General features: G+C 33.0%; 1 protein-coding gene across 4 annotated transcripts in view; it reads right to left on the reverse strand.

The window, feature by feature from the left end:
* LOC108749178 (limbic system-associated membrane protein-like) overlaps window positions 1–25,110 on the reverse strand; it is a 292,256-nt gene that overhangs the window by 98,810 nt on the left and 168,336 nt on the right. For 3 of the 4 annotated variants that reach the window (XM_018487719.1, XM_018487718.1, XM_018487721.1), the window contains one exon: window positions 19,985–20,115. The exons of the other annotated variant lie outside the window; for it this stretch is intronic. The gene's annotated coding sequence lies outside the window, so the exon portion shown is untranslated. The remainder of the gene's footprint in view (window positions 1–19,984; window positions 20,116–25,110) is intronic. 4 annotated transcript variants of the gene reach the window in all.

The raw sequence follows: 25,110 nt of genomic DNA on the forward strand, positions 1-25,110 counted from the left end.
GAGAACTGCATGAAAGATTGAAAGATTTTTAATCGATCTAAAGAATTTCGCATATTAGTCAACTAAAAATGTTTTAGCTAAATAATGCTTTAGCCATCTTAAAAGTATTTTGTACTTAGGAAACGAGCGCATTTACTCTCGTTAAAGTGAGTGTCTAGGACTGATTTACCCTCTTTACCTTCGCGTGACACCAACCGAGGCTTCCCAGTTCGCTCAGGAGGGCACAGGAAGGGAGGAGTAGAAACATTGGGCTCTAAAGGAGGACGTAAAACGAATCGTACGATTTACGAGATCCTTTCATCCTTCGTAAGGACCACGAGGAAAGATTGAAAAGTTCTTTTACGTTAGGATCTCTCTTAGCTTCTCTTTCTCGCGACTGATTTGGCGTCGATGCGCTTCTTCTCATTGAAATTCTTCGCGATGATCGAATTCATTATCGCGCTATCTCCATGTTCCCATCCCAATCTCGAACTAACATGTGCCTTATGTCATTCAACTAGTTTGCTTTATAACGCGACAACTCTACGATTTAGGAAAGAAAAATCTTTGCTTATTTCCTTCTGTACAAATTTTAATATTACCTACAAGTAATAAAATTAAATTAGCAAAAATATAATGTGTTTTTTAATTTACAAATTTTTTAAATTTTCTGTTTTAGACTGAGTTTATTGACTGATATAAAAATTAAATTTTATTATTAAATTTGACAAAACGATTTTCCAAGATAAAATATATTGTAACTACAGAAATTTAGTATTTGCGCATTTACGAGTATATATGTAACTGTCCTGGGAGGGTATACACATTTTCATTTTCCTATAAAAACTTTAGATGATTATTTCAATAAATATATTATATAGTGGTTACGAAAATAAATTCGAGATGGAAAAGATACCAACAGTTATCAACACAAATAAATTGACTGAATTTCATTATTACAAATATAATTCAGTAGTTATCCGATTAATGCTGTCATTTATTATTCGCTATCTTGTAAGCATGTACGATAAATTTTACATTGAATTTCTGTCAGAAATATTTGCAATATAGTAACCGATTACTTATTCAGCCGTTTGCATGGATATAATTAATAATGAGCTTATAAACATCCCCCAAAATCATTTTAATCCGAGAACATTCGAAACTTTAATGAGAACCACACGGAAAAACGATTTTGCTGAATCTAAAAAATAAAATTGTATCTAAAAAATTAGCTAAATACAGATCTGAAAATAATTTTATTGAAAATGATTTTATTAAACTATCAAAATAATTATCTAGGACGCTCAAGTCAAAATATCAATAAAATAATTTTTATATCAGTCAAAATAATTTTGGCAGCATTGCTTATCATGATTTTTTCTACACAATTATTTTGATGATTTAATAAAATAATTTTCGAATTTAATATCTATCTAAATACTTAGATTATTTCAGCAAAATTGTTTCCTGTATATAAAAAAATAATTAAAATTAGCGAGAACATAATACTTATATAATAAATGACAATAATAAATTAGTTATAATTATTAATCGAAGTCAGAGTAGGTGATTTACGAAGAGGAATTTTCGGAATTTCTGGAACGCCATCAAGTTTGGAAAAGGAAGAAGGAAAGGGGCCATATTCGTTTCTAGGTCACGCCATCCTGATGCATTTAGAACACTAAGCGCGATGCATCAAGGCCGAGATCAATGAGCTCGATCGTTAGTCACATGCCGCGGCGTAGGACGTATTCAAATTAACCGGTTAATGGGAAAGTTCAGGCGGCGTGAGTTTCTAAATCGAAGTGTCGGACTGACTCGAAGATGTTCGCAAGAGTCGACGGCGACGGTGTTACGTCAATGATACTAATGGCCAATTTAGTTCTTTCCTGTAGCTGGTGTTACGTCGCGCATAAGCCAGCGGATTACTCCGCTCGCTGATCAATTTTTTTCGTGGAAACGCCGTGGGATTTGAGGCTCAGTCTCTTTGGCGAGAACGGAACCATCAATCACGCGTCTTTAGAAAACCCGATTGAACGTCGAAATAAACCGTGATTGACACGCAATAAATATAACAATTGTATTTTTCAGAGACATCGATGTATGAAACGCATGACTTTTTTGAAGAATATAAAGAATAATACGTTTCACTCACGCGAAATAGCCGATGGTGAATGTTTTATGTGCGTCTTTTTGTGTGATCCAGGAATATCCCGAATTCAATTTATATTTATATTTTATATGCCTTTTTATATTTTTGTATATCTTTTTGCAGAGTATCTCAAAGTTCGCAACTCAAAATACCGTAGTAAGAAAGTTCTCGAACAATTCAGTGAAAAAGTTATTTGTACATTTTAAGCAGTAATTTTTGAGATGATAGTTCGAGTTTAAATTTATTATAAACTATGTGTAGATAGTCACCTGCCGATGAGTCACGCATGCAATAGTATTATAGTGAGCGTGCACTTCAGCACAATTCAACGTGCTCACTAAAGCCTGCGGCACTCAATGCATGTTTTCTTGCTGCATTGTTTGCCTTCTAGTAAATTACTAGAATTGCACTACACAGAATACGCATAATTTCTTATAATTTACTAAAATGCAAGCAAACAAGCAAGAAAGACATGCATCGTGTGCCGCAGGCTTTAGTCTCACAAATGATCATTTAAACTCTAAACATAGTCTATAATTGGCCGTATTTAAACCAGTACATCGTCTAAACACAGTCTATAATTTATCATATTTAAATCCTTACATCTCAAAAACTGCTTAAAATAAAACTTTACGTATAATTTTTTTACTTTTCAAAAATTTTCTTGCTGTAACATTTTGAATTGCAAATTTTGAAATACTGTGTATAAATCCAATTATATCTATTATAATTCCAACTGTGATTTTGAGTAAGGTTGCAATACTTTTGCATAATGCATAATGTATATAACACATAAAAGAATCAACAAAATCTCTTATTTTCATTTTCACTTCTAGTGGAGATGAAAAATGGGGATAAAAGTTAAGTCTATTGGTCCTCTTATGCGTTATAAAGTCTGTGCAGCGGGCTTTAAAATTGAAGGTATATTGATTGAAACAGACGAGCAGTAAAATTTGACAATAGTGCCATTAAATTATTTGTTATATGAGATAAGGTATGCTTACGATAATATGCGAGCCTGAAATGTTTTTAACTATGTATATCACATACGAGTCGGCAACTTTGGTATGCAAACTATCTATCTTATCATGTTACCAGAATTATTTATGTGTGTTATACTTTCGGTAGTTCTTCCAGTTTTCGAATCCGACAAATTCTGCTCTCGTAAAATATTATTAAAATGCATTATGCATTAAGAATTAGCAAATAACGAGAATGTGCAAAATCAATGATGTGTTGCAAAATCAATTTGCTACGAAAAGAAGACTGTAAATGAGAAATGAGGTTTTCTGTCTCTGTCTTTCTCTTTCCTTCTTTTTCCGTAGGTTACATTATACTCATTTTAGTATTCAGAAGCAAGGAATCGTCGATGAAAAATTTTATCTTCCTAGTTTTGATCGATCTTTCACGACGCGTTGTCAGATAGACACCATTCTATCTTACATCCCTGTCAGCGTATAAGAAAAACGAGGTCGATCGTTTTTCGATCGAACACTTATAGATTCAAGAGTTTTCTTTTGTTTTAAAACACTTCCCTCCCCCTCCCCCGTTCTTGTCAGAATTATGCGATTACATTGCGAATATGTGAAAGATCTAAAAACCAAAAATTACAAAAGCAGCCAATGTAATGTAGAAAAAAAAATTATTTCAACAATTGTATAATACGTAAAAATACAGTTTTGCTGAAAACAAATCTGAAAATGAAGTTACATGAAGGTATACAGAAAATAATTTTGTTGCATCATCGAAATAATGTAAGTCGCTGAAATATTATTATGATGAACAGTGCTACAAAAAATTTGACATCACCAATTTGTGTATCTTACATAATTATTTTGAAGGTTTAACATTATTTTCAGATTTGCAGCTACAATAAAAATATAACAGTTGTGATATAATATAATATTTTAAAGATTTTTACCACGCATTTCAGTAAAATTAATCAAATTTATTTTATATTTTATTATTGTTTTATTAATGAATGAGAGAAATTTTTATCAAATTTTTCGAAATACAATGTTGTCTCAGAACTATGATATTTTCAAGATAAACTTTAAGAAAAAATTTTCTCCGTGTAGCTAAATTTTTTTAATATTTCAACAAAATAATTCTTTCTATGTAGCTATTAATTTTATTACAAATTATCCCATAAATATATAATAATTTCGTGTTATGCAATAACGAAACTGTGCCAGTCATTGAACTGTAGTCATATCGCGTTCGAATGTTGCAAGAGGAATCGCGATAGTTTTCGTGCGATTTGCACGATAGGTACACACAAAGAGACGCCTGACGCGAGCACTTCGCAACACGCTGCAGAGCACAGACCCCCAATTGAGCAACCGTGTCGCATGTCTGAGTCCCGGGCGTTCTCATGCTTCCATTGTAATTCGAAGTCCTGCCTGTTGGCACGGCGGTATGGGGCAGCAGACGTCGAGCATTAACCCGGCCGCAAAGGACGAGCGCATCCGGCTCTTGCCGTGGGCCTTGCAATGTCTAGAGCCGCGAGTGCGGAATCTCGCAAGGGTAGCATCTCTACCTTGTTCACTTCGGAACGAGTTGAGATTATTGCGGGCTTACAACGCGGTCGCATACCGCATTGGTATGCGCTCGATGGAAAGCGCGCGTCGCACCGTATTGCGATAACTGCAAAATTATGCCTTACGATTTCGCAATTAAATTCGGACGCTGTCGTCGAAGTGCCGTTTAACGCAATATCGATACCACTCTCGCGTATTATGACGCCAATCGATTCCGACCAATTAAATACAAGGGCCGGTGCGTATCGATAACACAATTTAATAATTAAACATTTTCCCATTACATTATACATAACGCGCAGCGTATAGTACTTGACCGTAATACCGCATCCGATAAAATGCAAATATTTAGCACAAATTTGCACCGTTTACTGCGCGTGGCCGATAACTGAAGTAGAATTCGTCTACACAGAAAAAATAGTTTGGCTGAAGCATTTCAAAATTTATTTATTAAAATAATTATATAGAACACTTAAACTAGTTGTTAGAATGTCAAAACGTTTGGCAACATTGTTCATCATGCTTGAAATTCCTACGTAATTATTTTTGTAGTCTTTTACAAAATAATTTTTAAATTTATATCTTTAACATTATTTTCAGATTTGCAGCTACAATAAAAATATAACAGTTGTGATATAATATAATATTTTAAAGATTTTTACCACGCATTTCAGTAAAGCTAAATTTTTACTTCAGCAAAATTATTCTTTTCATGAATATACTACATGCTAAATTTTACAATTCTTTCAATAATTCTTTCAACAATTCTTTCAACAACTTCCTTTCCATGTTCAATACATATACACATAAAACTGCATGTTGAACTTTCTTGCCCCAAATAACATTTTAGTAGTATAATCATTCAAGAACATAACTTATAAGTTCAAACCGAGGTAATTTTATAATTGATATGAATTAAACTTTTTAAACTTTGCCACTTAGTCTAGATATTATAAATCTGCACGATTGATTTTCGCCAATCGACCTATCGTCGATTGAATTTACGTTTTCGGTACCATAAATGATCAGTGAATTAAAACATATATCATCATTTTATTAAAAAAATCTCAAATTCAGCAATTACTTACTTTTCTGTATGAGAGCGTTATTGAAATTTTTAACATTTGTATTAAACTTTATAAATATATTAATTAAAACATTACTCCAATTTAGAATTTTTTAAATGCTCTTCTGAAAAGTTGCTAATTTCGGTATGCATTATTTTTTATTAAAGCAGCATCATGTTAAAAATCTCAGATCTCAGTTTAAATTAATGTCAATTACTTCAATAAATCAATATTATTTGTATAAATAAATCAATATTTTAATTAATATTAAAATCAACTCATTTATCTAATTTTACAAATATTTTAATGAAGTGAATATATTTTATGTAGGTACATTTATTTCATTAAAGTTAATAAAGAAAATTAAATAATTCCTTCTTTTGAAAAAAGTAGAATCAGGCAAGAAATAAAAAGAGACATTAGCGCGATTAAACTCTAATGAAACGCGATTTCGTTTACGAGATTGCAAATAATGCCAAGATCAGCTACTCGGAGGTCGGCGACGGAATATTTATGTCTACGACGCGCGACAGAGGGTTGCGCGACTGCGGGTACGCGCCGTTGGATAAAGGGGTAAAAATGCTCTTGCAACATGCTAGACACTGTAAACACAAATTTATTAACGACCCTCAGCATCATCCAAAAGAACGACCCTCGGTCGACCCGGCCTGCTTTCAAGTTTATCAGTATTAAGGATCGGCCTCGGGCTCGGCTCTACCTGAAGATTGACGTATTTCCTAGAGAATTAGCGATATACAGCATCCATACACGTATACCTACATTCATTCATAGCGTCAGAAATTATTGACGGCAATGAAAACATAAACGGTGTTGCCACGGCTTTACGTCAGAATGGCGGATTTCAGTTTCGCTGAAATATTTAAAAATTTAATTAGATATAGAAGTGAAAATAATTTTGTTGGATCATCAAAATAATTATTTAGGACGTTCAAACTGATTGATTAGAATGTTAATTTTTTTTCAGCATTATCAACGCTTAAGCGTTCTACATAATGATGATATCCAACAGAAATATTTTCAGATTTGGATACGTATTGTGGAATTAATTGGAACGAATTCCGATCAAAATTGTTCAATTATTCCCTAGATTGTATTGTTCTAGGGAAAACGGAATAATTCCACAGCAATTCCGATTGGAATCTATTCCGAACAATTTCATAATACATCCTGTACGTCCCTTGTACAGAAAGAACGGTTTTGTTGAAGTATCAAAAAATTTAGCTAGTTACAAATTTGAGAATAATTTTGTTTGCGTCCTACATAATTACTTCGATGGTCCAATAAAATTGTTTTCAGATCTGTACCTAGTTAAATTTTGAGATACTTCAGCAAAATTTTATTTTTTCTATATATAACCTATATACTCGTAAATATCACACGAATATATGTAGCTTCAATTTTTAACAATTTAACAGAGTATTGTTAAAATCCTGTGATCCACGATTTTTACATTATGTATAATATTGCATTGAATAAATATTATTTACGTTTAATGAGAGCACTGACTTCACGAATTGTATCCTCAGCCATACTTATAAAATTTTTACAATAAAAATATCCAAATAACAATATATTCCTCGCATTCGATTCAGATTTTATTCGAGTTCTCATCTCTCGTATTTTGAAAACGAGCGCACATGTCACGATTGCGGCACGAGACGCGAAACTGTAATGTAAGCATAATATTTTCGTTACCTCGAAATTCCCGTCCGTCGTACGCGGTACCTCGCAATCGTTAATTAGCAATTTTCAGCAAGTACGGATCGCAGAGGTTTTCAGTTTCTGACGCGAAATTAATCATGCGGCTCTCTCCTCACGTACGTGCGCACGGCGGAAGTACAGCGTGCCTGTAAAACATACGGGCGTTCATTAACGCCCGCGTGATCCCAGGAGAAAGCGTAGGTATTAAAATGTACGATATTAAAGGTGACGTGCACGTCTTCCAAGCCATCGGGAATGGGATAATGCAACGCTGTAAAACGACATTAGCACGCTGGACTTGGTCTCGTCTGGCTATCGTGACTACGTGGCGAGACCGAAGTTTTGATGAAACTCGTAACCGCATTGACAAAGGACCCTTTGAAGCAGAGGACATCGTCACTCGAAACTGCAACGTGGCTTGATCGATGAAAGGCTAAACGCGCGGGGGAGACATTAATGCAGTATGCAAGCGAGCGTGGCGATATTCAGAGCTTTACAACGCGCCTCTTAACGACATAACCGCTTGTTTCTTCCTTTTTCTTTTTGTATATCCGTGTTCCCTCTTTCTTTTACCTTTTCCTTTCCTTTTTTATTTTAAAGCGCCGTAGCGCCGCATCATAATACGACCCGGGGCGTAAAGCAGGAATGACCGCCGATGAAAATAACAACGTTTAGTATGCAAATATCTAATTTCCTAAAATAGATCGTGTCCTCGTCGTATCGCACAATTGCATCTTTTGTGGAAAGGACAAACTTTAATGGCGTTCCCCATTCTAACTTGCACTGATAACTGGACTATATTAGATAGAGAGAGAGAGAGAGAGAGAGAGAGAGAGAGAGAGAGAGAGAGCGAACATATATTATATAATTTTATAATAAAAAATAAAATATTGTTTAATAACGATAAAATCTTATTAAGTGATTAATCTGTATGATCAAAAATAAAAAGTGACAATACACTATTTGTAAAAATATTATCTTTTTTAAAGTTTTTATTTTTATAGAGAAAAAATAACATATGTCACGCATGTTATTCAGGAATGAATTTTTAATATAATTGAAGCATTCCAGAAACGAATATAATATCTAAATGTAAATGTATATCTACCGTGATCTAAATTTTTTATAAATTTTTGACAAATAGGAGAAAAAGAATAACTTTTTAGTATAAATTTTTTATTTATCATATAAAGCTATAAATTTTGCAAAAATATCGATTATTCTTACATTTGTTTGTATGTATGTATATATACATATATGCATATATCTAGAAGTTTTGTGAAATTATTTTTCATTAAAAATGAATACGTTGCGAATTGAAAATAATCCTATCCAATTGAAAGGATTCCAATTTATTGAGTAGCAGTAGATGACATTTCGTCACGCTTGTATTTTTGCGAATATAGCCAGTTTCAAACGTGCACGCAAAAAATTTCAATATTATATAAAATATCGTTACAAAAGTTTACCAGTGAGCCAAAGCAAATCCATCAAACGTAACTTTATCAAAGCAGTTCCATCTTTAAACCTCATTTTGAAGTGGGGATTTCCGCTTCAAATGGTTTTCCAATATTTTCATTTTTGAAGAATCCCACTCGCTTTCGTAGTCGCGGCATTTTAAGATGAAATCTCGTAAGACGAAGAACTGACAGATGCATTCCCAATTTTTAGAACAATAAAGTCATTACAATTTATACAAAAAATGGACAGAACATTTTTGAATTTTTTTCCAACTAATAAATGAAAGTGTCAAGAAAAATTGTTGCTGTCAATTTAATACCTCAAAAATTATCGATATTTAAACAATCAAAAATCTCAACTGCTTTAAATTTAATTTAAAAATGAAAATTATATTAAAATATATTTTGTTTGTTTCTCTTATACATAAAAAAGTATACCAAAAGCAAAGAAAATTAAATAACCAACCAATCATACACATACATAAAAATATTAAGATTGATTGGCTGAAAATTTTATTTTCCAACAAATTTGCTTTAGGCATTCTCTTTATACACTTTTATTGAAATATCTAGAAATTTAGTTAGTTACAAATCTGAAAATAATTTTGTTGAATCATCAAAATAATTATGTAGCTCAAAGTAGTTGGTAGAATGTCAAAACTTCTTTCAGAATTATTTATCATGCTTGAGATTTCTACGTAATTACTTTGATGATCGAACAAACTTATTTTCAGATTTGTACCTAGCTAAGTTTTTAGATACTTCAGTAAAATCGTTCCTACTGGGTGTATTGCATATTATATTTATGTTGGTCAGAATGATATGAATGTGAATACTATGCTCTTCAGAAATGCTCTTGAGTAAACACTTAAATGTTACGAGAGATTAATTTGAGAATATATTATTCTTCGCGGATGTTACTCCATCCACACAATTTGTTCAGCCTTTGAGAATTGCATACACATTTTATTATGTACTCGCTCTTTCGGACTTTTGCCTAGTTATACGCGAGGGGGAAAAATCTCCCATTGTCATTTCTCCATCTGTTTTTCGTTTCAACGTTTCTACGGCGTAGACCTAATCCGTCTCTTGCACATTCGCATTCTCACCCGTCCTTCAACTTTCTGCATTACGTTTAACTCGAAATGCACCACTCATATCTAGCCGCGTTTCTCTTCCAAGTTCGCGAACTTCGCGTAGTTTATACAAAGCCGCGAGCGATCAAAGTTTCAAAACCGGAGTCGCAGAAACGCATCGTGAGATTTCCATTCCGATAAATGCCGCCGGCACGTCCAGCGTTCTTGTCACTGAAATTCTTTAAAATCTCGCGTCGGTGACGAAAGCAACGAAGAAGCGAATTTGTTCTCCATCTCTGCAACGTTACGCGCATATATATTTTATAATATATTTAATACTAAACGATAGTACCTTCCAAACATGGAATGCACGAAGAATTCCTGAAAACGAGAGAAACTCCTTCGAGAGAGATTTCGCGCAAGTCGCGTGTCTGCATAAATGGCTTCGACTCTTATACCTCTCCCCTCCCCCCCTCTCTCTCTCTCTCTCTCTCTCTCTCTCACACACCACAACCTCGTTGGCATACGAGGAGCACGAATTTATGCGGTAACACAACCACAGAAGGATACTCCGCTAAGGAATCTTGTCTTGGAATTCCCTGCGAAACAGGAACCGCTCCTAATTTCATCAACTGCCGAAATAATGGCGCCGCGGGTCGTTCTCATTTTGTCGTATTACGAGAACATGTTCGCGGTTTCTCATATACAGTGATTCTCATATAAACACGTATATAATTACTGTGTGTTTAAGAATATTCAAGAAGAATATGAATATTATTACTTTGTCATAATTTATAATTATTATTAAGAATAAAACACATAATTTCCAGAAATCATATAATGTTTGTGATTCTAAATTATATTAAATTAGAAAAGTTAGTATAATTAATATAAACATAGAAATAATTCTCTCTCTCTCAATGCTTTGAAATGATAAAAAGTTTCATTAAATCATTCCAAAGGAATTGACTAAAATATACATTGTTAAATTCATATTGTAAATTATATACTTGATTTGAATCATTTTTAATTCCAATTATTTTTCATTCCTATTAATCGCCTTGATTGACAGAAATAATACTCGTACTTGAAACATCGTTAATTTAACTGGAATAATAGAATTAAACAATTTAATTGACTTGAAAACTCTTAGCATTATTTATTATTTTATTAAATAATTTAACTCAAGAAATGTATTAATTTGACTCAAATTTAGTTTCTTATTTACTACGTACATACGTGGAAAAAATGGTTTTGCTAAAATATTTGAAAATTCAGCTAGATGCATAAATTAGAAAATCATTTTGTTGAAAGAATCATCGAAAGAATTATGTAGGAAGCTCAAGCATGATGAGAGCAATAGTGCTAAAAGTTTTGACGTTCTAGCAACCAGTGCGAATATCTCATATAATTATTTTGGTGATCTAACAAAATTATTTTCAGATCCGTATTTAATTAAATCTTTATAAGCAAAATTGTTCTTACTATGTTATACGTTAAAACGTTGTCTGCACGTTGTTTACTTTGAAACTAAGCAATTCAACCATAAATAGATTAATTTAATGTAGCTGCTCTTTTTAACTACATGTTTTAAATTAAAATAGTACATTTTGACAATTGTAGTTAAACATAAAATATTTCGTTCTAAATATATATGATAATTTTCCGATCTTTTTAATGAATTATTCGTGTCCCATACGTAAGTTTCATTACATTAACAAATATATAAAAATTATTAAGTGATTCTTACATATATTTTACATCTTTAGAAAGTATTTATGAGTGTATTGTGTACATAAAAAAATTGTATATAAATGTTATAATTAAATATTTGATGCTCCTAGTTTTTTGAAGAAAAGAAAATAAAACACGATCTTACTCAATCATACTAAAGATTAAGAAATTCATTTAAATTTAATTCTTTAATATTTAACAGTATAAAAGGACTTTTGCAATTCGTTATTCCGTGAAATCATATATGCTATCACTGAGAATTTCTTGATTCTTACCGGTCCTTATTGTATTTTTTACAGCTGAAGAATTATTCACCGCAAAGTCAACTTTCAAAATCGCAAGTTCCTGTGAGTTCCTGTACAAAGGTTAAAATCGGAAAGCCGAACGACATGGTTTAGATCCGGGACTTGTAGGTAAGCCAGATCCGATCTTCGACTAAACGACGATTCGAGATCTCTCGAGTTAGAGCTGGCTCCGGAAGCCGCCACGCAATAATAGACTTTATCCATGTTTCAAGCAGTATGACGCCGTATACCTTAAACGGCAAATGGACAGGTAGACGGCGACGAAGTTGCGGGACTCTCGTCCAAAGTTTGAGAGGCGAACTTTCTCCCGCTTAAGCGCGCCTCTTGTGATCGTTAAATCGCACCGCCGCGCATTCCTGCTCGTATTTCCAACAGCGAAAACCGTAACTGTATCGGGGATTTACAGAATCTATCGCTACGTGCGTCACGCTACGCCCTAGTACGAGGAATTCTTTCCGCCACGTTTTCTACGCTCTCGATGTGTATACGAAGGCGATAAAGTTTTAAGGGTGACTTTAAAGTCTAGCTCGCGTAGCTATTCCGCTTCCGAGCTTACGAAACCGCAACGATGAACTGCCTTAGTAAAAATAAATAAATATGTCGGGGATAATCTTTCGAGATAATAATTTCTTACTAAAAGCGAACGAGCATTAAATTTCCAAAGGCATAGTACCTATTTATGTGTGAGATGTATAAATAAATTTCCATGATTTTCTTTCAAATATATATTTTTAATACGAATGAAACGATATATACAAACATTTCAATCAAAGTATTTGCTTTTCGAATCTATCACTTTTTGCTACTTTTCGGACAGCATGAATGTCGTGGCGAAAGAATGCTTCGTGGCGCAATTTATCGTTCACATCGAAATCATTGCTTTAAAATCTTTTAAACGAATCTTGATACACATTCTTTCCGACACAATAGTGTGTAAGTCACATAAATTATATGTTGTTTCAGTGGCAGTTTTATCGCAATAAAAATAGTGAAGCAATATAGCGAATATGCACCTTTTCAACGTTCATTAAATTAAACTTGTGGTTAATTGTCTAACTGCGAATTATTATATAACTTTCGAAAAGCAGGCTGGTCAAATAATTGTGCACAGAAAGGACCCGCACTAATTATATGAAAAATTGGGTCTCGATGAAATAAGTTAGTTTTTACATATGACTTATAAAACGTAGTGAAAAAAACGATGTTATATATAAAGGTCAATAATGAATAGTTTTTAAGCTCTGATATGTCAAAAGTGCTCTATGAGTATAAGTTTTACACCTTTGATATATTACAGCTCAAGAACTATCCATTTGAGCCAAGTGTATATAACATTTTTTATTCACACATTATAAGCTATTGTTAGTAATACATTGTATGTAAAAATTGACTTATTTCACCGAGGATCAATTTTTCATACATAATTAATATTTGTTCTTTTAAATATCTACACTGTTAGTACTATCTAAAGTTGACCGCAGGGACTTATCTGTACATCTGGTATTTTACTCGAGTCAAATTGTTGAAATTAATATAAATTATAATAATATATATAAGTTATGATAAAATATTTATTTTGTTCTTTAAAGATTTAATATTTAAATAATTAACTCATCCGCTCTATTAATCTATTATCGCGAGTATTTTAACGATTATACTTTTCATGAGATGCGGCAGTAGTATTGCCATACGATTAGTCATACATCCATGCGTAATAAAATAGTAACATTACACTGAGAAAACTTTCTGATTGAAAATCGACGAACAAAAATGAGAAAATTCTAATAAATTAAAATTCTGATTACTTTAACTAGAATTATAATAGATTCAATCAGAATTCTAATTAATACACCAGACTTTTTTCTCGATACAGAGCAAATTACTTCAACTTTCCGCATATACATAATTAATGAAAATGAATATTCTAATATATATTGCATATCATGAATCTGTGAGACAAACGCCTAGAGCTGCCAAACATTAATTGAGTAAGTAAAATTAGCATTAGAGCTAGAAGAATCCTCGCGGACTCGGCCGAATTATTAACAATGAACAATTTTTAATCTAGTCTCAGCGCGACGTGGCAAAATGCGCCTTAATGAATGCGAATGTAGCAACATACATTTATAATATCAAGTCTTTTAATATAAAATTCTTTCAGTCTCACAAATCTTGAGACTCCGCCCACTAACGTTACCGTAAAAAATCATACATGCCATGCATTTCCATTGTTTTCCGCTCTCCCGTCGCATTCCGGCCGGCAGGAAAACATGTCTAGCCTTAACGGTGGCGTTGTGCCAACGCAATTAATAATCCCCCTCGTTAATGCGGATTAAATATATCACATTATAAATTACGCGAGTATTACGCGGGGGTGAAAGAAAAAACGACGTCGATCGATCGTTTCTTGCGTAGCAGGAATATAATATTAATAAAACAAATCGGTTCTCTATGCGCAGGAACAGCGCTTCGCTATCTTGCGAGAGAGATGTAATAATCCCCCCTGAATGGGATTTGAATAATTTTTGTCTCTTATCTGATAGGCGTGGCCAGGAAATGTGAATATCGGCGACAGCGTTTTCGCCGCAAGGTGATAAATTATTCTTCGGAATATCGAGCGACCTCCTCGATGTGGCGACCCATTCTACCGCATGACAATCGCACCAGAAATTCTTCCCATTACGCGAAACCATCTCTTAATCGTTTACACGATGTATTGCTTTTTTTATTTTTATATGTGTGACAAAGATACAGTCAAAATTGTACATGTCAAAGATAAACTGCACACTGTAAATCCAAGTGTGTAACAAGTACCTTCACATGTATATGATTTATATACCTTTCCATATAAAAATAACACTATATTGCATACACAAAAATGAATTTACACATTCAAACATGTAGCATAGTATTATTTTTACACACAAAACTAAATTATATATACAGGATGTTCCAAAATTTATGAAAAAAATATCATAACAAAAAAGGTCTCAAAAAATTAAGTAAACGATTATTTGTAAATTTTTATTTTAAGTAGTAATTTTTTTGAATCGTAAGGATTTTTAAATATAGCTGGTTACAGATTGTGCACTTCGGCACACTCGCAAATATATTCATAGATGACTGTCTAAACGTAATCTATAATTAGCTATTATTAAATTTTTATTATCTCAAAAATTACTGTTTCAAATAAAAATTTACAAATATGTAACATTTTTACTTGATTTTTCAAGAACTTTCTTGCTATGTATTTCAATTCGCGAATTTCAAAGCACATGAAAATACTAATCATATACTTGGATTTACAGTGCATGAACTACTCGAATAATGTAATAAAACAACTTAATTCTTATCTTTCAACAATTAATAAAAAACTGATTTAATTATATAAATAACTCAAAACAATAGTATATTACAGGTAGAAGTAAATGAATTTTCACATGTTTGGAAATTGGAAATATTAGCACAATGAAAGAACTGAACGGTGAAAATAAAAAAGCATTGCATTATTTTAACGGTCTGTTTACATTAATACGAGCCATCAAATCTTTTTTATCAGAATTTTAAAGAAATATTCTCTTGACGGTCTAAAATACTGTTTACTTGTGTACATATGCAAGTTCGATTTTCGGAACGAACCGCATCGACCACGACATGGTGGTTTGCAAAAGGCGATTTAATTAAGCCCTCACAAGGCTATGTTATACAGATGAGTGCCTGGATAATAATAATGGATAGTGTAACTATTAATAAGGATGTCGTTAGTGATTCTCCGTGTGACTCAGCTCTGTGTGACGATAGCCTGTCAATATATAATTAATATCGAAAATTTTGATAGTAACTTCAAGTTTAATGAGTAATTCTCATTGGAAACGGCAGGTGTTTCCGCGAATTTGTGTGCATATGTGTTTATTGGAAAAGATATCAGTAGAAAATATCGATTAATGTACGACCGTAGGCTAAATTAATTATTATTAACAACGTTTATATCTGAGTTTAGGAAATTGAAATTCATCTATTATATCTTCTCTCTTCTCTCATATCTCTCTCTCTCTCTCTCTCTCTCTCTCTCTCTCTCTCGTTATAACATAAAAGTATCAATCATCATAAAAGTCAATCTTTTAACATAAAAATATGTAATTCTTATTTCAATACATTAAAATATTATGTAATAATTAACGACCGATTATATATGTAATCAATTAAAAAATTATTCATGTGTTTTAAGAGTTAAATAATTACATTTATTAAATACAAAATATAATTCAATATATTGTTAAAAAAAATAAATATCAATTCTAATTAATAGCGTTATGGTACAGACAATAATAAATCAATGTTTTACTGTAATAAAAGGTATTGAATTTTGTAGCAAATAAATATAATATTCTTTTTATCTGAAAAACTGGGATACAATAGATTTTCAAAGTCACTTTCATAAGATGGTAAAGGATATTCTATGTAGCGCGCGTAATGGAGTTTTTTATTCGCGCGAGCCATTTTTATCGCATATCAAGTCTGTTTAATACAGGACATTAGCTTGATGCTACAGTATACTGTACACTGTATCGCGGACAGAAGGCTGTGATTGCTTATAACAACGTGAAAGACTTGTTTTCTGTTTATAAAGCGCTCTGCATCCCTTTTGCAAAAAAGACACTGGATTTTACGTGATGACCTTGATTTATCTCGTTGGAAATAGAGGCAGCAATCATGCTATGCTCTTATCACGCAAACAAATTACTACTGTGACGCAGTTGTTATAGCGTACCTAATTATGCAGCGTAATTAGCTTTACGCGAATCAATTACTAACCACGATGGGAAAGTCCCACACAGTAATTCATTCTGCACGCTCATCTGCGCGACGTTATCTTTACGAAACAAGTACAATGAAATACTATCCATCTTACTGTTTTTTGATGATAATCTGTTATTATTAAAAAAATACTTACAATATTTATATATACTACCGTTTAAGTAATACAGTTTGTAAATTTACACACTATATAATAAAAGTACTGTAAATGTAGGTAACTTGGAAATAGTGTAAGTAACTTAGGATAGCATGTATTTTTGTTAAATTTAATCATGGAATTTATCTATGAGTCATTAAAGAAAGTTTAAATTTTTAACTTTCTTTAGAGACTCATGGATAAATACCACGATTAAATTTAACAAAAATATATACTATCTCAAATTACCTACACTATTTCCAAGTTACCTATATTTGCGGTATCATGTAAGTAATATCTAATATTATTTTTTTTATAAATAATATCTAATATATATAAATAATTGATAAAAATCGATAAAAAGAATGAGATAAAAAGGATTATCTAAAAATATATTAGACAATTTAATAATTATATACGTAATTAATATTATTATCTAAATCTGATTATAGCTCAATCTATAAACTCGCGGATATTTTTTAGGAAATGTCGATAAATTTCATAAGCCACAATTGATTTTATTTTTTCTATAGAAATTTAATTCTTGTACATGTCAAAATTTATTCAAATTTATCGCATTATATTTAAATGGTACTTTTCAATAACCAAGAAATACGAGTATGAAAAATTAAAACTATCACTCTTATTCTATTATTTTAAATTTGCGTCTTTTTCGTTTCTTGAAAATGATGAATTTAATATTCATAAAAAGCTTGTCAAATATTGTCTCATTAAGCGAGTAACTAAAAAATAGTATGCATCGAACTTTAAATGAATTTTAAATAAATAAATTTTTAGTTGCTTGACGAATGATCGCAAAGTTTCCGAACAGAACTCTATAATGGAATATTCGTCGGAATAGAAACTGAAGAGAGGCTTTTTCTGGCTGTTGCTCGGCTAAAATGAAAGTTTCGCAATTGACTCGAGTGCCATTCGTATGTTAATTCGATTGAAGTTCGGTTAGCGTTGCTCTGCCTCCGGCCAAGTTCGGCCCAAGCACATTAATATCCCCTCGCGTTTTCACGTAGCGCCCAAACTCCTCGCAGTATTCGCAAGACTTTTTTCTCCTTCTACACTCTTCTCTATCTCGTCATGATCTCTAGCAATTTGTTTCAAACTCGTTGCTTGCTCTCATTATTCGTATCGCAACGTTGTTTTACATTAATGCGTTAACATCATCGTGGACATTTTTCATGTAAGTACGTTCCTGCCTGCTGAGCCTATCTCGAGCACGAATTATGTTTCGCCTCCGAGAGAGCAGCGCTAATGAACTGTGATAAATTACCTTTGTTTCCGCATCACTCCCTTACTTCAAAAGTGACGCAAGTCAAAAAATGTTATTTTCAAATTATTATCATGAACGAGTTAAGAAACATTACCCTATTAATCATTAAAAATTAATTAACTTCATAAAAAAATCATCACAATTCAAAAAGAGAGGATGGTTTAAAAAAAATTTATTAAAGTTATACCCAAAGTCGTTATACCCAGAGAAAAGGTTGCTTCGATTTAAAGAAATTTCGGTTAAAAAACAAAATTTCTTTGATTTGTGAAAAAATTTTTTGGATTTGCACATAACAAAATTTCTTGGATTTGAACATAATTTTTTTAAATCGAACAACCTTTCCTCTGGATGTACAATTAAAAAAGGGTGATTTTTAAAAGTAGTGAAACAAAAATGGCACGTTAAAAATGTACTCTTTTTGCCAATATTATTTGATTAGTCAATAATTTTTTGTCAAGTTGTACAATATTTTCTCCTTTTCTAGAAAATTTAATTTTCTATTCGTGTCGCTTTTGAAATAAGGAAGCGAAGTATGTCAATCTACTATCACTTTGTGCCTAAAAAATTATCTGCTCGTACTGGTTGATAATAACTAATGATAAATTCAGTCACTTGCTACATTAAACTAATTCACATTAAAGGCTACTTTATGTAACTATAGTGACAAATAAAATAATACATGTATATTTTGTTAAACGATGTAACGATAGCATTATTGGATATTTAAAATATTTATATGTTTTACTTAATATTTTACTCAATATTTTATAAAATAACTTAACATTTTTATATTTTGTTCGTTATATTACAAATAAGTTTTGATATATGAACTATTATCATGCATAATAATTAACGTTCATCTGAAGAATAAAGTTAGTCTTCTTTTGATCAAGAAGGTAATTACGCAGAAAAGCTCTACGGAATTCGTGACTGTTTTATCAAGAGTAACATCTCGCCGCTGCTTCTAATTGCAGCAGCCGCCTAATCCTTAAATGAAGAGAATATTTCACTGTATTCCCCTGCCTTCTCTCTCTTTGTCTCTCATACTTCAAGTATAATAAATTAAATATCATTAAATACAGTGAAAATTTTAAATTAAAGGATACAGTCATATTATACAAGAAATAGATCATATATAAAATATTGAAGAGAAAATAGATAATAGATATAAAATAGATATAGATTAAATAAATATAAAAAAGATAAATAATTACATAATATAGACAAAATTGTGGCCATCATTTCCACGATTGTATTTAAAATTTATATTTTTTATGTAGAGCGGAAGTTTATATTTTAATCTGTTTCATAATTCAGGAAATCTGGGGAGATTATTAAGTTAGCGCCTGCCAATGAGAAATCACCATGAATTAAGAGATTTTATCGGCGGAAAGGAAACTTTTCCAATAACCAGCTAAATCAGTGCGCCCTGTGCCGGTTCGAACTTCCGAGGAAGGACGGCATGCGTACAGAACGTTTCATTACGACACTCCATCTTTATTACCGCAACATTGTATATTTCAAGTATTTTCCCTGTTATTCCGTAACAGTGAATCGGCAAATTCACTCGATCGTATTTCCAACTCGCGAAATTCCCACGAGAGGGAAAGATGGAACTTTTCCAATAAGTTTCGTCACGCGATATCGAGATTACCGAAACCGTGGGAACAAAGTCTCATTGTCAAAGAGTGGTCGAGAGTAGCTTACTTTCTACTTGCGTGCTAGTAAATCTCCGCGGGTCAGTTCCGGCATCATCATCGTTATCCATTGAAGCTGAGGGATTATTGTGCGCTGCGTTTCCGAATGCACTTTCCGTGTCTCTTTATCCCGGATCTATCCTGCAAAAAGATTATTGGCTACATTAAAGGCGATTTTTAATATCCTCTCTGGGAGATAATATAGTTGTTGCATTCTAATTTTATATAAATATTTATAATTATGTAAATAAATCTCTTTGACAATACATCTCTCCGATAAAAATCTATAAGGTATCTCTATTCTATTTATATGTATTTAAATTTTAATCAATCTCTGTGAAGCTCTCTTAGTTAACGGAAATAACGAATACGCAAGGCACCACGCTATTGTGCAACTATGTACTAGCGTTGATTATTTATTTACGCTCCGCGATATCACAAGTTTATGTGTTCAAATTTATGCATCAATAACGAATTGTCAACTTCGCGACGGCGAAAATAAAGAGCATCCAATGTGGAGCATCGACGGAGTAAGACTCATTTCGTCTCGGAAACGCAAACTTTCCGGTACGAGGCGGTTACCCAAAGTAAAGTTCCACAAATTTCTCGTCGCCCGACGAGACAAAGCGTCCAATAATGACTCACTTTGACTGCAAGTATGTCGCGCATCGAGACACAATTCGCGTCTCACAGTCAAGCAGTTGCCTCGTTTGCAACGCTGTTCGGACGCGACATGCGCTCGATCGATCCTGCTTTGAGCGAGTATCCGTAAGACATATGGCATACCGTAAATCATTGAAGCTAATGCAACATCCGGAAGTATTGTTATAACGATGACTCGGAAACTGCTAACGAGCAGTAATAAAAATTCTTAGCCGAATTGGCTATAATATAATATAATTAAAGCAAATGCGATAAGAAGTTTTATATTAATGACGTAGTTCAGATATTTAATCTATTTTTATACTTCTTTATTATGAATATATTCTTTAATTCAGATTATTGAAATTTTTCTTGAAGAGAAAAACGGTTTTTGCTGAAATATTTAAAAATTTAGTTAGATACATATCTGAAAATAATTTTGTTAAAATATCAAGGACGTTCAAGCTAGTTGCAACACAGAAAAAATAATTTTGATATTTTACATTATTGCTTGAATTTTTTGTACAATTATTTTGGTGATCCAATAAATTATTTTCTAACTAAACTTTTAAATATTTTAGCAGAATCGTTCTTTTTATGTGTTACAATCCGATTTCCGTGATCTCTTCTAAACAAATTACCTTATATATGTTATCTCTCAAATAACAATACTTATTTTAAGTTATCACATATTTAGTAAATATATTCATCATTTCAGTATCATATTCAGTCTATGCGAGTAAACCCCAAACTGTTTGAGAGAACATTTATAGAAGGGAATTAAATAAACAAAATTAATAGAGAGTGTTAATTAATTACATAAATCAGGCGTAATATCAAGAACTCTGCAACCTCGTGATAGATGTCGAGAGAATCATTACGCAAGTCTATTTACGCAAAGTGAAGCAAATATTTTAGTGTGACGATAATTTATTATATTACTTGCGTATATTTGTGCCTCCCAATCATACGTGAACGATATGGTTCGGTATTAATTGGGTCGATGCGAACAATAACATTTCTTACACTTATTGCCACTCGTTGTACGATGCCAGGTGTTACCGTTACGTGTCAGTATTGTCGATCGTTAAAATACTGTCAGGGACAATGCGCTTGGTGAAACTCGTTTTCGGATTTAGAGCGGAAGACTTCCTGCTATCCTGAACGACCGATTAGACCAAGTTACATTGTGTATTTAGAAATCAAATTATTTCACCGAACGCTGCTATCGACAGAGTAGAGATACGGAGAGTTCAAATTACGTTAAAATTATCTGGAAGTAGACGATAAAGCAATTAATAAGCTAAATAATTGAACAAGAATTGAATTTGGTGTACGAGGAATGCTATCGACATGTGTTACTTTATCATTAATATACAAGATACTTTTAACATCGATTTTTATTTCTTTCATTTCTTCGAAAATATTTTTTGCAAAACAGATTTCTTTAATTTTCGTTTTTAGTACATAAGTAATTAAAAAGAGATATGCGCGTAAAAATAAGAAACAATCTTTTATTAGTCGATTATTACACTGGAAAAAAAAAATCTTAATTTCAAAGAAGTATTTCTTTGAAATTAAGATTTTTTTTCCAGTGTACGACTGCATCACTAGATTCATGAGTACAATTCGTAAGAACTGCGCCGATCGTTCTATCCGTTTGTAAGCCGTAGATATCGCCGAAGTGGAGCTATCGGAATTATCGCATGCATACGTGCACGCGTTCCCATACTGCAGAATGCGAGCATGTACGCGCACGCAAAGCAGCGCCGGTACATTAGCAGTCACTGATGTATGCCACAGCATGCACGCTGGATTAGATCCAACGTGGTTCGGCACATCGGTCATGTATAACCATCCTCGTAGTTTCGTACTCAGCGTTGTTGGCAATGACTTGCAAGTTGGCGAACTTTGATCTTGTCGAAAATAGCTAGCGCATACACTTAATGATTTTCGCATCTTTACTTGGAACTAATAGAAGTTTATAATGGTATTCATAGTCAATTTTTATATTTGTAACTTAATTTATGTTTTGAATACAGTCTTAAGATGTCATAATCAGAGGGCCGTATTAGCATCTTAAGGCATTACTTAAGACCGTCTTGAAATAACGAACTATGAATATCATCCTTTATTAGAAATATTAAGTGAAAATCGATCAGGGAATGTTCAATACAGACGAAGAAGATCATATCCAGTCAAAGTGAATCTTTATACCTTATAATATTTTTGTGAATTTTATTATTTCCGGTTCAAGCAAACAGCGCGCCGATTATTTGTCTTGAAATACAGTTTTAAACTCGAGGCTGGAATAATATCACAAATTAAATTGATAAGCAATCAATTATTGATGCCTGATAAGCAAAGTTAAAACTACGTAAAGAATTTTTAATCAAAATTTAGTCTTCTTTATTGTTTGTTGGAAATCTTACACAATAATTTTAAACACATTCCTCATTTTCAACTCCGTTAAAATGAGCTTAGCAACGAGTCTGACAAGTCAGTCACCCGTGGAATGACAACGAACGAAACGTAATGGCGTCGCAAAATCCGCGCCGTGAGCGGACGCCGTTTTCGTTGTGTTCGTGTCGTCCGCTCGGCAGATTTACATTTACGTATCTAGCCATTTGCATCTCGTCCAAAGAGCCGCGGCGGTGAGAAGTGTCCGCACTTATGGAAATTCAAAGGAATATGATGTACGCGCGATGCCACCTCATGAGAACGGTAATGGATTTCACGCCGCAATCCAAAGACGATTTCGAAATCCGCTGATAGAGATAGAGATAGATAGAAATAGATAGATTTAGAGAGAGAGAGAGAGAGAGAGAGAGAGAGAGAGGAGGAGGAGGAGGAAGAGGAGGAAAAGGAGGAGCAGCTTTCAAAGTCACTTTGAGCAAAACCGATAGCGACATTTTCCTCGATAGCTCTACGTTGACATACGCATCAACGCGATAGTTTGGAATATATTAAAGTAGCTTTTTCATTTATACGCGCCGACGCCTCGAGCATCATAATTCGCGTAACAACGTCTCTTTCGACGGAAATAACATTTTTCGTTATCCTATATTGATCGAAAAATATTTCATATCTTCTTGAATTTGTTGAGAAGTTGAATACGTCTGAACTTTATAAATGTTATAGAAGCAATATCAACAGATTTTAGAATGTTCAAACAGTTGTCACTTAGTATTTCATCTTACTTTAAAATTTAATACAATTTCGATCTACCCTCGATATTTTATGAGATGGTTTCAACGTTGGTTGACTTTAACCAATTTAGAACTTAGCTTTAACTTGCATATTTAACTCTTGAAACTGAAGAACTGAAAGGAGACACTAAATTAGTTAAACTACGGTTTAAGTCATTAAGATTAATCCAAACCGAAAAAAAAAAATACTCATGTTAAATATTAATCTTACATCGCTTTTCATCCTCCTCCTAAATTTAGCAAAAAGTTGAATAATTTTAAACAGTGTGTTCATCTTTTAAAAGAACTTTTTACAAGATGCATTCGCAAAATCAGAGGGTGAAGAAATTAACGGTATAAACGATAATAACTGGCCGAGTTCGTCGCAGTGACAGGAGGCCACTTAAAATCTCCAGAAGAAAGTCCTCGAAAGGAGGAAGCGTCTGTCGCGACTCTCGTCAAACGAATTCCTTTGTCGCGCCCCGCGGTATCACAGGGGTGACGTACCAGGAGGGAGAGATCAAGACAAAGAATGCTCTAGACAAAAAATGCTCTTTCCGTGGCGCAGACAGGGATGAAATCAGACTCAGCGAGCCCACCCTCGGCGCGAGAAGTAATTTGTAGGATTTCGTCCGCCCTTTTTCCACGCCTGTCCCCTGCCTTTTTGCAGCATTATATTCAACGCACTGAGGGTGGCGTCTAATCTTGACAGACGCCCCAGCGACTCGCGTCGTGCTATCTTTAATATTTACACCGCCATCATGTAAGCGTAACGCCACGCGCGGTTATATTGCATTGATACGCGAACATTATCGCGCTACGCGTGCCGCATACATCGTGCAATATATGTTTGAACGTGGAGAATTCCATCGATATTCAGTCAGATCTGATAAACTTTCCCCCTAAACTAGACGGACGAAAAGGGCCGCGTAATGATTACCGTAAAAACGTATTTATATAGCGTTCTCATAGAGATGCACGGCACGTGCAGCATATCTTCATGTCACGTATCTTTAAAAAAAAACGAGCATTGATGTCTATATTTTAACTGAGCTTTGATTTATGGATAAGTCGAATTATCTGACAGAGCATTAATTCTAGTTATCGTTATTGAATGATATAATATTAGTATCGATACGTAAATTTTATGTAAGGAAATAGGCCAATATTAATTAATATAACACAAATTTTTCATACCTTTATTTTACCCTTTTAGTGATAAAATGTTTATACTAATCTAAACTTGTATACAATATATATATAAAACATAATAAACACAATACAAATAACCAATAATTTTCACATT

The sequence above is a fragment of the Trachymyrmex septentrionalis genome, unplaced genomic scaffold (genome assembly GCF_001594115.1).
Source record: "Trachymyrmex septentrionalis isolate Tsep2-gDNA-1 unplaced genomic scaffold, Tsep1.0 scaffold27, whole genome shotgun sequence".
Taxonomy (NCBI): domain Eukaryota; kingdom Metazoa; phylum Arthropoda; class Insecta; order Hymenoptera; family Formicidae; genus Trachymyrmex; species Trachymyrmex septentrionalis.